The sequence below is a fragment of the Carettochelys insculpta genome, chromosome 21 (genome assembly GCF_033958435.1).
Source record: "Carettochelys insculpta isolate YL-2023 chromosome 21, ASM3395843v1, whole genome shotgun sequence".
Taxonomy (NCBI): Eukaryota; Metazoa; Chordata; order Testudines; family Carettochelyidae; genus Carettochelys; species Carettochelys insculpta.
Window position 1 is genome coordinate 994,192 of NC_134157.1, and position 15,381 is coordinate 1,009,572.

Sequence of the window (15,381 nt, forward strand, 5' to 3'; positions counted from 1 at the left end):
ACTCACAGTTGGCAGCATGTGTTTGTACTGTACTATGTTTGTACATACTGTGGTGCATCTTACAAAATTTATTCTGCCCTAGATGGAAAAAAATTAGAGGGACCATGGGGATCAACTCTCAACAGGATTGTGTTTTGCGATGATGATCCATAAATATATATAGTTTGGGTTATACAGAGTAGTGACTCCAATTTCGTAGCAAGCAGTTTGGCTGATATTTAGCTGAGCCTGTCTTTGGGGCCCACAAAGCCTCTGATTTTTGAGAATCCCAAAGTAAACAAAAACTAGGTTTCATTGTAAGAGCTTGAAGCATCTGAGATACATTTGAATGTGGAAGCAGCTTTCCAGGGCAGCACAGTTATTGTGACAACATTCCCCTGAGAGCTGCCGAATGTTCTCTTTCTCTCCCTTCCTCCCGTTCTCGCCTGTGGAAGGATTATTCTAAGGCAGGTCGCATCTTGACCATGAGCTGAGGCAGCTCTTGTAGTGAACAGCCAATATGAATTCCAGCCTGCCGTGGCGATGAATTGACCTCTGAAGCTCCTCCTTAACTTGTTCTAAGATAGTAAGTAGTCCAAGAGCAGGGGAAGGGGTTTGAAGTAGCTGATATTTGCACAAGTAGGAGGGCCTGCAAGGTCATCGACGGTGTGAGGGGCGGTGTGTGAGGTGGTTTCTGAAGGAATCACAGGAAGCGTGAAGATGAGTGGGGTGGATGAGCACATGCTGTAGGCGGGGGAATAGTGAGAGAGGTGGGATGATTGGTAGATGGGCAGAGCTGGACCCAAGACAGCAAGGTGGGGAGCTGGCTTGAGAGGAGTACAGAGAAGCAAAGCAGCAGCAAGAGTCTGATGGTCACAGCAGTGAGAGGTGATGCATATAAGAAGTGGAAACTCGGGCAGGTGAATGAGGAGCAGTATAAATATACGGCTGGAGGCTGCTGGGGGGGTAATCAGGGAAGTGGAAGCAGAGTTAGAACTGCAGCTGGCAAGGGGTGTGAAGGGTAACAAGAAGAGCTTCTACAGGCATGTTAACAATAAGAGGGTTATCAGAGGGAGCATGTGGGGCTGTTACCGGATGAGGGAGGGATCCTGGTGACAGATGATGTGGGAAAGGCTGAAGTACTCGATGCTTTTTTTGCCTCAGTCTTCACGGGCTAGGTCAGTTCGCAGACTATGGCACCAGGCAATGCAGTATGGGAAGGAGGTGGGCAGCCCTCTGTGGGGAGGGAACAGGTTATGAGCTATTTAGAAAAGCTAGATGCACACAAATTCATGAGTCCAGATTTAATGCATCCGAGGTGGAGTGGCCACCCCCCTACCCGGAAGGGGAAGAACCCTTCTGGCAGCCATTTTGCCTGGAGCCTGGCCCCTCCTAGTCACCTAACCAGAAGTCAGGAGGCTATAAAAGCCAGGGCTTAGAGCTCGGTCGGCACCGAGCCTCCAGAGGAGCCAGACAATGGGTCTGTGCTCCCTGCCTGGCAACCTGAGGACTCTGCCGGGGGCCAGCCTCCAGGGAGCCAGAGCTCTGGGCTCCCAGCCTGGGAGATGGAGGACCAGCTGAGTGAGTCCAAGGCCTGGGTTGGGCCACCTGGAGCCTTGCCGATCCTGACACCCTGGGGAACCCAGCAGAATCTGCGGCCTGAAGAAAACCAGCTGGACCCTGAGGACTGACCAGAGTATCTACCTCAGCCTGCACCCCGAGCCAGCCTCAGGCAGCAGGAGAATGAGCCTCAGCCTGCACCCCGAGCCAGCCTGGGGCCACAGAATCTATAGCCCATACAGTCCTGAATCAGGCCACCTGAACCCCAGACAGACCTGGAACCCTGTGAGTATGAGAAGTCAGCAGGACACAGTGTATGTGCCAGGTTGGAGGGGGACTGGGAGTGGTCTAGGGGCAGTAAAGACCATTAAAGGACCTAGGATTGGTGTGTCTCGATTCCCCACTGACCCGCACAACAGGCCGTGCTGCTGAGACCAGGGCCCCTGGGCTGGGACACAGTGCAGTGGGTGAGCCCACGCCCCCCCTGCCACCCACCTGCCGTGTGCCCCTTCCGACCCCTGCAAGCACGGGCAGAGTGTCTGTTGTGTGCTGCCCCGTCCTGAGCAGTCTGTGAATTGTTGGATTGTCGCCACACCCTGAGCAAGGGCCTGGACCTCCCATGAACTGTTGGGTTGCTGCACCGTCCTGAGTGAGGGCCTAGGCTTTCTAGAGTGTGTGTTTGTTGCCCTGCTATGCACCAGGGCCTGGACCTTCCTCACCTTGCAGCAGGGCACGGGCTCTTCTGTTTGTGCGCTGCCCCACCCTGAGAGAGGGCCTGGGCTTTTTGGCGACTACTGATTGTTTGCTGCCCAGCCTTGCACCAGGACTTGGGCTCCATTGGTTTTGTCACCCTGCCCTGAATTAGGGCCTGGGCCTGCGCTGCCTTGCACCAGAATATGGGCTGCTTTTGGCTGTCTGCCACCCTGCCCTGGGCTAGGGCTGGGGGCTTTCTAAGACTCTGGGTTTGTTGCCCCAGCCTGAGCTAGGGCCAGGGGCCTTCTGTGAACTGTGGGTGTGCCACCCTGCCCTGGGCTAGGGCTGGGGGCCTTCTAAGACTGTGGGCCTGTTGTTTCCTGGACCTCAGGCTAGGCCCTGACAAAAGCTAATTTTCCCCAGCATCTGCCCGAGGTAAGGAAGGGGGCTTTGAAATGTTGCCTCTCACTGCCTGAGCCAAGGTGAAACTCCCCCAAACGAGTGACCTGGGGGTTGGTTGGTACTCGTGGCAGTGGGGCGGGATGGCCGCCCACTGACCCGGAGGAGGAAGAGCCCTTCCAGGAGCCCCAGACCAGCTACACAAGGGCACTGAGGGAATTTGCAGCTGTCATGGCATTTCCTTTGGCTATTATCTTTGAAAACTCGTGGAGATTGGGAGAGGGCCCAAATGACTGGAAAAAGACAAACGTAGTGCCCATGTTTAAAGAAGGAAGGAAGGACAAGCCAGGGAACTATAGACTGGACACCCTTACCTCAGGCCCTGGAAAAATCATGGAAGGGATCCTCAAGGAATGAATTTTGCAGCACGTGAAAGGGGAAAGTGATCAAGAGTCGTCAGTTTGGATTCATGCAGGGCAAGTCGTGCCTGACCAATCTGATTAGCTTCTGTGATGAGGTAACTGGCTCTATGGACGTGGAGAAGTCAATGGATGTGATATACCTTGACTTTAGCAAAGCTTTTGATACAGTCTCCCACAGCATTGCTCATAAGTTAAGGAAGCATGGATTGGATACGTGGACTGTAAGATGGATAGAAAGCTGGCTAGATGGTCGGGCCCAATGTCAATGGCTGGTCTATGGCTCAATGTCTGGTTGGTGATCAGTTTCAAATGAAGTGCCCCAAGGATCAGTTCTAGGGCCAGTGCTGTTCAACATATTTATTAATGACCTGGATGGGGCGGGTAAATTGCACCCTCAGTGAATTTGCAGATGACAATAAGCTTGGGGGTCAGGTAGATACATTGGAGGGTAGGGATAGGTTCCAGAGTGACCTAGACAAATTGGAGGATTGGGTCAAAAGAAATTTGATTAGGTTCAACAAGGAGAATGCAGAGTCCTGCACTTGGGTTGGAAATATTCCAAGCCTTGTTACAGTCTGGGGACCAACTGGCTAAGTAGCGGTGCAGCAGAAAAGGATCTGGGGATTGTGGTGGATGAGAGGCTGGATGTGAGTCAACAGCATGCCCTTGTAGCCAAGATGGCTAACGGCATATTGGAGAGCATTAGGAGAAGCATTTCCAGCAAATCTACAGAAGTTATTATTCCCCTCTACTCGGCACGGGTGAGACCACTTCTGGAGTATTGTGTCGAGTTCAGAAAAGATGTGGACACATTAGAGCAGGTTCAGCGCAGGGCAATGAAAATGATTAAGGGGCTGGAGCATGTGACCTGTGAGGAGAGGCTGAGAGATTTGGGCTTATTTAGTTTGCAGAAGAGAAGATTGAGGAGTGATTTGATAGCAGCCTTCAACTTCCTGAAGGGAGGATCTAAAGAGGATGGAGAGAGACTGTTCTTCTTCGAGTGTCCCCGTGGGTGCTCCACATTAGGTGTCAGGCTCGCCCGGCGCCGCAGATCGGATCTTCCAAGCAGTTTCTGCTGGACCGCGCATGCGCCGGTGCGCACCACTCCCCCGCGCGCTCCCGGCCACGTGCGCGATCCGGTCCCCGCCAGTTCCTCTTAACCGCCGTCGGCTGCAGATGGAATCCGAACTAGGCTAAGGCCAAGTAGCGTATTCAACGACTTTATCTGTTTTTCTTTAAAGTTTTTCAAGTACTTAGGCTACTGCAAGTTAGCCGGTTGTTATTTTTGAAAAAAAAAAAAAAAAAAAAAAACAAAAGCAACAAACAAACTACAAGCGGGACAGCTTCAATCCAGTCCCAGTAACAAGCGCCGGAGGCCAGGAGCATCGGGCCATCAGCCTCCTGCTGGGGCAGGCCATCAGACGGGGAAAACAGCACAGGGAAGGTGCTAAGTACCCGCTTAACAACTGAAAGACTCACCAACAATGTCCTCTTCAGGCTTTAAAAAAATGTGAGTCCTGCCGAGAGGCGATTAAGGAGAGACAGGGAGATGCGGCTTAAAATGCTGCTTTTGATAAGGCCCTCCAGCCAGACGTGCCGGAGCGGCCGCAGCAGGAGGGACCCTCCGGGGCCCATAAAAGGAAAGCTGCCTCCCTCACTCCATCAGCGCAGAAATGGAGGAAAGTCTCCCCAACCCGATCCCTGCCGGCAGCAACAGCGAGCGGGACGGGAGGAGCGCACAGCCCCCAGCCGCAGCAACAGCTGATGGGCGGCGGCAGGGAGAGCCACGTGGAAGCGGCTCAGCCTCCGATGATCAGCCAGCCGCCCGGCACCGCAAGCAGGGCAGCGGCTTAAAACTGCTTTTCATAAGGCCCTCCAGCCAGACGTGCCGGAGCGGCCGCAGCAGGAGGGACCCTGCGGGGCCCATAAAAGGAAAGCTGCCAAAAACGGAGGAAAGCCTCCCCAGCCCGATCCCTGCCGGCAACAATAGCGAGTGGGACGGGAGGAGCGAGCAGCCCCCAGCTGCAGCAACAGCTGATCGGCGGCGGCACGGAGAGCCACGTGGAAGCGGCTCAGCCTCCGATAATCAGCCAGCCGCCCCGCACCGCAGGCAGGGCGGCGGCTAAACAAGCGCCGGTACCGGCAGCACCGCAGGCAGCAGCACCAACCCCCGGGGAACCGGCGGTGCAGAGCGCGCAGGCACGCAGCCTGCAGGCACCGGAGCACACCGCACCTGCGGCACCGCCCTCGAGCGTGCCGAGCTCGGTGCGCACAGGGCCGGGATCCCCTGTACGTCAGGGGGCGGAGTTACCTCCTCAAGGGAGGCGGAAGGCTGCACACAAGAGGAGGCATTGCAGCCCCTCTCCGCACAGGGCTGTGGAGTTGCTTTCTCACAGCCCTCCGCTTATGTTACAGACTCCAACCAGAAGGTAGGGGTCCCCCCTAGCCTACCCGGAGCCCCCTTCTCCATTTTTTTGCAACCAGCCTCACCCTGGCTGGGACCACCTTCACCCTTCCTGGGGTTTGAACCGCTGGACTATTATGCAAAATCGCTCTCTCCAGCCCTCCCCCAGACGCAGAGGGTATGCACCAAGGGAGTGGTCTAGGTCACCTTCCCAAGAACAGTGCCTATACTGCCATGGTCGCCCCTACCACGCGGGGCATAGACACCATCGGCTATCTACCAGGGAAAGATCCCCACAAACGATCTCGTACCCCCGAGGGCAATTGCGACCGGGGACAGAGACTCAAGCATCTCCACCATGTTTTATATGAATCGGCAAGGAGGAGTTCGGGACTGGTTATGGAACCCCGAGATTTTCCCTTGCAAACCTCTAGTGAGAGGGTGTACCATCACCAGCAGGAACTGGAAGGGTCCACAGAGACGTATCCCAGTGGTTCCTCGCTCTCCTCCCCGGATGAGGCTACGGCCCCGGGAGACGTCCATCCTCCGGACGATCTCAAACAGTTCCAAGAGCTGTTTTACGAGGGTGGCCTTCACGCAAGGCATCCAGACAGCTAAGGTGCAAGAGAAACACCATAAGCTCCTCAAAAATCTGAGCCCTCCGGCCTCCTCCAAAATAGCAATACCGCTTAATGACGCAATCTTGGAGTCTGCCACTATGATATGGCAGACTCCTGCGACTATTCCGCCTGTCCACAAGAGAGCGGAAAAAAAAACAAAAAAAAAAACTTCGTGCCGACAAAGGGCACGGAGTTCCTGTTCAGCCACCCACAACCAAATTCCTTGGTGGTGGAGTCGTCGCAATGTGGGGGAACAGACAAACATGCCAAAAAGCTAGAGCTGTTGGGCAGAAAGGTCTACTACTCCTCCACTCTACTGTTGCGAATGGCAAATTACGCAGCGCATCTAGCGAACCATAATTTCGATAACCACATTAGGTTAACCTCCCTCATGGACTCGCTTCCAGAGGGCAAGAAACCAGTGCTCAAGGCCATCATGCAAGAAGGCTACGCGGCCTCGTGGACGAGAGTTCAGATCGCCCTGGATGTTGCGGACTCAGCAACAGCATCCCCAGTACCACAAGGGTTACGAGCAAGGGCGACATCAACAGCACCAGCAGTACAGAACTCCCAGGCGTCGTTCCCAACACAGCCGTGCGTCCTCGGGGCAGGGCCAAAGGCCACAAGTTTGACACACAGATCCAGGGCTGCGCCATCACTACCGTCGCAAGGTCATCCGAAGCGGTTATTCCACCATCGCCTCCGACCATTCTATAACCAGTGGCGAAGGATCACCACAGACAAATGGGTGCTGGAGATCATAGCCACGGGGTACGCCATCCCCTTCCAGTCGCTCCCACCGCCATGACCTCCACCCAGGCCCCACCTCCAGGAGGCCTCCCACGTGGCGAGGCTCAAGCAGGAGGTAGACCATCTCATGCTCATAGGGGCAGTGGAAAGAGTGCCGGAGCAACTGCAAGGGAGAGGGTTCTACTCCAGGTACTTCCTCACGGGGAAAAAGACAGGAGGCGGGAGGTCCATCTTAGATTTTCGAGGCCTCAACCGGTACCTGCGCAAGCAACGCTTTCGGATGATCACAATCGCCTCCATCCTTACGGCACTAGACGATGGAGATTGGTTCGCAGCCCTCGACTTATAAGACGCGTATTTTCACATAACTATTCATCCGGCTCACCTACGATTCCTCTGTTTTCTCGTGGTAGGCAAAGAACATTTTCAATACAAGATCCTACCGTTTGGCCTCTCCTCGGCCCCCAGAGTCTTCACCAAGCCCTTGGCAGTGGTGTCAGCCTACCTGCACAGACAGGGGGTATTTATATTCCAGTATCCGGATGACTGCCTACTCAAAGGGGCCTCGAAGGAGGAGGTACTACGCATAATATGCGTCACAACAGGCACGTTCTCTCGCTCGGCCTGGTTATCAATCTGACAAAATCAAAGATAGACCCCTCGCGGGACATAGAGTTCGTAGGGGCACACATAAATTCTATTACAGCGAGGGCGTATCTACCAGAGACTCCCTTTCGGGCCGTCGGCTCCCTCGTGCAAGTCTTCACCTTCAGCCCTACGGTGCTGGTTCTGACGTGCTTACAGCTGCTGGGCCACATGGCAGCAGCGGCGTTCGTACAACAGAACGCCAGGTTACACATGCGCAGCATGCAGCACTGGCTGGCGAGCGTATACAACCCAGCAGCACACACTGTTCACAGGGTGGCGTCGCCCACAACAGAGGTGCGCAAATCCCTGCAATGGTGGGTAAACCCCGAGAACCTGCTAACAGGGGTACCCTTCCACCAACCACACATATTGGTTTTTCTTACTACAGACGCCTCCCTCATAGGGTGGGGAGCACACATGGGCGAAGAGGTGATGCAAGGGCTGTGGTCCTCCACGGAACAGTCACTGCACACAAATATACTGGAGCTCAGAGCAGTGTTCAACGCCTGCAGACACTTTCGAGACCATATAAAAGGCAAAGTAGTCGGGATCAGTATAGACAATACCTCCACCATGTTTTATATGAATCGGCAAGGAGGAGCTCGGTCCCGTGCCTTATGTGCAGAAGCAGTCCGGTCGTGAAACTGCTGCATCGCCAACAATATAACCCTGGAAGCCTCGTACTTCCCAGGCGTTCACAATGTGAAGGCAGACCAGCTGAGCAGGCGTTTCGCACTCACGCACGAGTGGCAGATCCGTCCCGATCTGCTGCAACCGATTTTTCATGCATGGGGTTTTTCCCCAGATTGACCTGTTTGCTACTCAGCACAACAAGAAGTGCCCACGATTCTGCTCCAGGGCAGGACTGGGACGGGGGTCCCTGAGGGACACCTTCGCGATCTCTTGGAGGGGCCCCCTGCTTTACGCTTTCCCTCCCACAGTGCTCATCCACAAGGTGTTGCAGAAAGCCAGGAGGGAAGGAGCCTGAATGATCCCGATAGTCTCAACGTGGGATCAACAGCAATGGTTCCCCCTACTCCTGCGCATGTCGGACCAGCCACCGATGCCCCTTCCGGTGGCGCCGGATCTGCTCACGCAAGCCCAGGGGTCCATAGTGCATCCGCACCACCAAGGCCTGCGACTGCAAACGTGGTTAATCCATGGCTCAGCTCCCTAGAGAGCACATGTACGGAGGAAGTGCAGCAAGTCCTAGAAAGTAGCAGGAGGACTTCCACCAGGAAGACCTACCAGCAGAAATGGACTCGCTTTACGGCATGGTGTTCTACCAAACAGCTAGCCCCCCTTTCGGTGCCTATGGCTGTGATATTGGAGTATTTACTGGACCTCAAGAGAGGAGGACTCTCGCTATCCTCGTTTAAGGTCCACCTTGCCGCCTTTTTGGCATTCAGACACGGAGAGACAGGGCACACGGTGTTCGCCCATCCCATGGTTACCAGGTTCCTTAAAGGGCTGGTAAACCTATACCCCCCCCTCGGAAACCGCTTCCACCTTCGTGGAACTTGGACCTGGTGCTTAATGCGAAAAGGGGACCACCGTTCGAGCCTTTGGCCACGGTTTTCCTCTGCCTCCTTATGATAAAGACGACCTCTCTTCTCGCAATCACGTCAGCTCGCAGGGTGAGCGAGCTTGCGGCAGTTATGGCAACGCCACCCTGCGCTGTTTTTTCCAAGGAGGCGGTAACCATACGGCTGCATCCAGCCTTTGTTCCTAAAGTTTCTTCTGAGTTTCATACTAACGAACCTATTGTTTACCCTCGTTTTATCCAAAGCCTCATAACTCTGACAAAGACGCGCGCCTACACCTCCTGGACGTGAGGAGGCGCTAGCTTTCTATATAGACAGGACCAAGTCCTTCCAGAGAATGGATAGACTCCTAGTCTCTATCGCTCCCAAATCAAAAGGAGAATGTCTCTCTTCGCAGAGAATCTCGAAGCACATCGTATCTTGCGTTAAAAAGTGCTACAAACTCAAAAAGACTCCTTTCCTGGCCATGCCCAGAGCTCATTCCACTAGGGCGGTGGCAGCATCAACAGCCCTTTTTCAAGGGCATTGCGCTAAAAGACATTTGCAGAGTGGCGACCTGGTCATCCTGTGACACCTTCGCCAAACATTACGCCCTTCACAGGGTATTCCAAGAGGATACCCGTCTCTCGACAGCGGTCCTCTCGGGGACAAGCTGCACATACTTCGATTACCCACCTCCTGTCTTGGGTTACTGCTGGGTAGTCACCTAATGTGGAGCACCCACGGGGACACTCGAAGAAGAAAGAAAGGTTACTCACCGTAGTAACGGTGGTTCTTCGAGATGTGTCCCCGTGGGTGCTCCACTACCCGCCCATCCTCCCCGCTTCGGATCTCTGTTTAGTGTTTTGCAGGAGCATCCGAGGCGGTTGATCAAGGAACTGGCGGGGACTGGATCGCACACGTGGCTGGGAGCGCGCGGGGGAGTGGCGCGCACCGGCGCATGCGCGGTCCGGCAGAAACTGCTTGGAAGATCCGATCTGCGGCTCCGGGCGAGCCTGACACCTAATGTGGAGCACCCACGGGGACACATCTCGAAGAACCACCGTTACTACGGTGAGTAACCTTTCTTTCTCAGTGGTGACAGATGGCAGAACAAGGAGTAGTGGTCTGAAGTTACACAAGGAAAGGTGTAGGATATTAGGAAAAACTATTTCACCCGGAGGGTGGTGAAGCACTTGAATGTGTTACCTAGAGAAGTGGTGGAATCTCCATCCCTAGAGGTTTTTAAGTCCCGTCTTGAACGAGTCATGGCTGGGATGATTTAGTTGGGGTTGATCCTACTTTAGGCAGGGGTCTGGACTAGATGACCTCCTGAGGACCCTTCCTGCCGTAGAGTTCTGTGATTCTTTTCTGATTCTATGATTGCACAGGGAGCAAAGATGCTAAATTGCTCTTCCCCTATCTTCCGCCAGTTTAAGGGCAGGCAGATTATTGATGCCTATCTCACTGCCTTATGAAAGCTTATGATGCACCCTCCAGCAGATTGGCTGCATCTTGTGAGCTCCTGACAGGTGCAAGGGAGAACTACAGAAACCAACAGCCAAATAGATGAGACAGACTGAGGCTTATAAATAGTTTAAAGCATCTGTCCTCCTTAAACCTGTTCTGACTGCAAAGGCCGATAGGAAAAGATTGTGAGGGGCTGAAATGATTAAGGGGTTGATTTATATGGGGTGGCGATGCAGCCAGCAGTTACCTAGGCAAATGGCTCAAACCTTGAGCTTTGGAATGGGGTTCTGATTTGTGCTCACGTTGCCTGAAGATGGGGTTAGTATTTAAGGCCTCCCTACCACAGGGCAACTGTCTGGTGAGCATGTGAGTACCAGGTTTAGTTACTAGAGGAAAGACAAGGGGAAATGACTCATACATAGGATTGCAGGGTGGATGTTCCCTAGATATGCAAAGCAGGTCAGCCCACTGTGGGGGGAGGATCTAGTGCAGAAAGGAGGAGGATACCTGAGAGGGGCCCCGGGGTGAGTGGGGAAAAGCAGTGTCATGTCTGTAACAGACTGGGTCATACACCCTGAAAGGCTGTATCTGTACGGCCAGCAGTACCCCAAAATAGCTGCCTGAGGTCTACGCAATGCGCCTGCAATTTCAAAATATTTTTGAAATAATGGGCAGACTTTTTTGACATCCCTGTACATCTAATCGAAGGAGGAGTAAGAGAGGTGTCAAAGTAGCACTTTATTTCAACATGTGCAGTTTAGACAACACCACACACCGAAATAGCCTGTTTCAAACTTGACTTGAAATAAGCTACACAATTGCGTACCTTATTTCAGGTTAGACTGTTGTGTAAACATAGCCAAATTGCCTAGTCAGGCTGTAATCGACTAGTCAGTATAAGCGACAGGTCCCCATATGAGAGATCCACAGACGACGTAAGTTGTCATAGAGGCCAGCTATGGAGCCTTGGCCCATTAGCTGATACCATAGCAGTTCATGCTTTTTTAGCTCTGAAGTGTCAGGGTGTGTTGACTAGGAGAATGGCTGCTTCACATGTCCTGTAAGGAGGAACACAGTCCTGCAGGGGCATCCTGCATTTCAGATCTATAGAGTTAAACTTAGAACTCAGCCAGTGCAGGGAGAGAGTTATGCAGCCAACTCATCTGGAGCCTGTGAGTGCCACGGGTTGACTTCAACCCTCAGAAACCAGTGATGCTGCTAGATACAGCCTGTGAGTATGGAAACAGGCCACTTCCGGTGGAAGATAATAGGGAGTTGTTCTAGGGATGAAAGGACACATATCCTAGTCAGGCCCTTGGGCTGAACCAACACCAGGTGCTTGCAAGACAGCCAGTTGGGAAAGCTCAAAGGGCAAAGCCATTGTCACAGATCACTGTAAGACCTAGGAGGGCTCAGGGTTGCTAACGGGGAATGTTAAAGGCTATTCTGTTTGATATTTTACTGGGATATGATGTTGGAAATTTGAAACCCTGTCTTTATTTGAGGTACACAGCCAAACTCCAGGGCAGATGGAGACAAACTGCTCAGCTCACTGCCAGAAGCTGCAGGCAGCCTTTTCAAAGGGAAATGAAGTAGTTGAGAGAAGGGAGGGGCTCTTTTCATGGCTCCGCCCACCACCCTAGGAACAATGGTGGAAAACTCAGAATCCCTCCCAGGTGTCTGAGAGTGCAAATGGGCTTGGGTCAAGGGGTGGGGGGAACTTCCTCCATATTCCCCAGCCAGTGCAAGGACTCTGAGGCCAATTGGAATAGCTAGACAAGCAGGTCCTCTTATCATGGTACCTGGAGCCTCTCCTAAGGAGAGCCTGATGCTCAGCCATCCTGGAGGATGGGGCAGAGAGAGAAACTGGTCTCTGAGGAGGGAGTAAAGAGTCCTCCCTGAGGAAGGAGATGGTTTCCTCATACACGTAGCGCCCAAGGGGGATGGATACCGTGAAATGCATGCCAGAGCTGCTGGGGGCCTGTAGCTCTGCACCACCTGACAGTGTGGAACCACAGCCCCAGAGTTATTGCTTAGTTAACAACAGCTTTGCCTGTCTTGATCCCAAGAGTAGAGTAAAGCCATGGTGACCAGCACTGTGGTGAATGTGGACTCACTAGCTGCCTCATGCCCCAGCAGACTATCATAGAATCCAAGGGCTGGGAGGGACCTCAGGAGGTCATTGAGTCCGGCCCCCTGCCCAAAGCAGGATCAACCCCATCTAAGTCATCCCAGCCAGGAGTGCGTCAAGCCGGGACTTGAAAACCTCGAGGGATGGAGATTCCACAACCTCTCTAGGCAATGCGTTCCAGTGCTTCTCCACCCTCCTGGGGAAACAGTTTTTCCTAATATCCAACCTACTCCTCTCCCATCTGTCACCAAAGAACATGAGAAGAAAGTGGCAGCTTCAGCCCAGAAGTTCTGTGATAATACGGCCATGTGAAATCTTCCCATTTGTACCCATCCAGTTTGGTCAAAGAGGGTTACAGGAAGAAGGTGCATCACTGACACCATTCAGTGTCAGTGGGGGGCAGTGTGTGACAGATGTGGAGCTGCTCCGTAATAGCTTATGGACCTGGTTGTGACCGGGTGAACATGCTAGTATGGGCTGTGGAGAAAAACTGACAGGACAGAAAACAATGTCTCAAGAGAACAGTAGGCTTGGGAACACAGGAGATAACAAGAATTGGAGCAAGTTTAAAAAGAACACACCCCACGGAACAATATTGAGATTCAGAGACCAAACAGGAGGTCTGAAGAAGTGGATGGTATGTCTTTAGGCAGGATAGAAATGTGTGTAACCTCTTGACTGTTTTCATATCTGTTCTAAATGCAAAGCAAGGACTGCTCTGATCACTGGAACACAACACTCAGCCTCTGGAAGGGAATATACACAGGTGCTCTAAATCAAATAGAACTGCTAGGAAAAAATGGTTGCTATCAGGGTGTTGTGGCCCAAGACCCACTCTAGCAGTGGGAGAATCATGGCATTACAGCCCAGGAGAGGTAAAGGCTCAAGGCCTGATACTGCTGCATTTAGAAGCAACACAGAGGATAAAATTATGGGTGCACCTGATCTGTGACCATAACAGGAGCATGTTGGGGAGTGGGGAGAAGGGTGTAAAGCAAGAGACAGGTAGGCCAGAGAGGTTTTACGAGTCTAGGCAAGAGTCCAGGGCATAAAAGAAAGACCAGGGAGGTCTGGGAGGATATCAACAGGCGAGGAGTCAAGAATGATACCCAACTGGTAAACCATACCCTGCGGAGAGGATGAAACAATCTTGTGTGACAGGGAAGCAAGGAGGAAAGAAAAAACACACATAATCCAAAAGACAGCATGAGGTGCAGGGAGGGGAGAGAGACTAGCAAAGGACAAGAGAGAAGGGAATAAAGAGTGTGAGAGAAGAGGGTAGACAGCAAATGGAGAACTAGGAGGAGGAAGATGCTTTGTAAAATATAGAAAAGCAGACAATTTAAAATGAGAAACAGGGCAGGGAGAGAGACAATGAGGTGGTGTCCAATGTGATGAGATGAGCTTGGAAGGAAAGAGGAAGTGGATAAAGAAATGTAAGCAGAAAATAATCAAGAAGAGAAACAGCTTTAGAGTGCTGCCTTTAGTAGAATTGATTTATGCTCTTTTATTTAGCTGTACTTCTCACAAAGGTGTCCTCCTTTGTGTCTTAGTTTGGGGTAGAGGACAGGAATGGGATTTTTGAGCATTTATGTTCAGGACCCTGTGTATTCCATAGTTCTGCAGAACTTGCCAAAGATTTTGATATAGAAATGAGTAGCAGGATTTTAACTTGTCAAATGTTATAGTAACTTTTTAACAGTGAAGAACACATTTGAAACACAAACCAAATTAATGCAGTGCTGCCTTCCTGAGTCTGTCAGCAGCCAGAGGCCAGCTCTGAGTTTTTGTGACTTGCCCCATTCATGGTAATCGTCGTGCATCATCATGCATCTGCCAAAGCGGGATTTTGCCAATGAAAGCTCATGCTCCAAAATATGTTAGTCTATAAGGTGCCATGGGACTGCTTGTTGTTTTTGAAGATACAGACTAACTCGGCTACCTCTCTGATATTGACTCTGGAACTTAAGGATAGTTGCAAGTTGCTCTTGTTAAGTACCCCACTGCTGATTGCGTCACTAAAAACTGCCGGTTTTCTCAGTCAGCTTCCCATTCCATCTCAAGTGCCCAAACACTTAAATACATTGTAGTAAGAAGTCAAAACGTCCTGCTTTCCCCTAACAGCTATTTCGATTGAGCGAAAGTATTTCCAAACTCACACACCACAATCAAAATATGGCTCCAGTGTAAAATTAATATAGGAATGAAATCCAGTGCTAAGCTGAGCTGGCACAGCCTCAGTCTTCCCCTTGTTTCATACTGCCCCTGCCTGCTGTTTCTGTAGCATGTTCACTGAAGTGAGTTTAATCCCTGCAGTTGTTTTCTGATGTCTCAGCTCCCGAGGTTTCTGTTTGGGGGCTTTGTTGATTTTCTTCTCCCAGTGCGTGCAGTTCTGTTCACCTCTGTCAGAGAGGGATGGTGGCAGGATTGTAACCTAGTTAGTAGTGCATGGAAAATGAGTGTTATGAACCTTGTGAGATGCTTACTCCTTCCTTTGTGCATATACAGTCTGCAAGGATATTTCTCAGTTATAGTATCATACTTGTTCCCTACAAGTGTAGATAAACATTTTAAATATGTGTTAACACTGAGTGTGATTCTGTTTATGCCCAAGAAGGTCCATAATTGTAATTTATATGCAGAGTATGAAATACTTTATCGAATCTACAGTTGTGAAGCGTAACAGCACAGACACTGCAAATGAGCTGGTACGGAAGGTACGGAATTAAATTGCAGCACTATGACTGCTTTGCTGTATGTGGTGTCTTCATAACATATCTCG

The 15,381-nt window shown here is 51.8% G+C and overlaps 1 protein-coding gene across 11 annotated transcripts in view; it reads left to right on the top strand.

The window, feature by feature from the left end:
* ZNF618 (zinc finger protein 618) overlaps positions 1 to 15,381 on the top strand; it is a 363,510-nt gene that overhangs the window by 324,266 nt on the left and 23,863 nt on the right. The gene's annotated exons all lie outside the window — the stretch shown is intronic.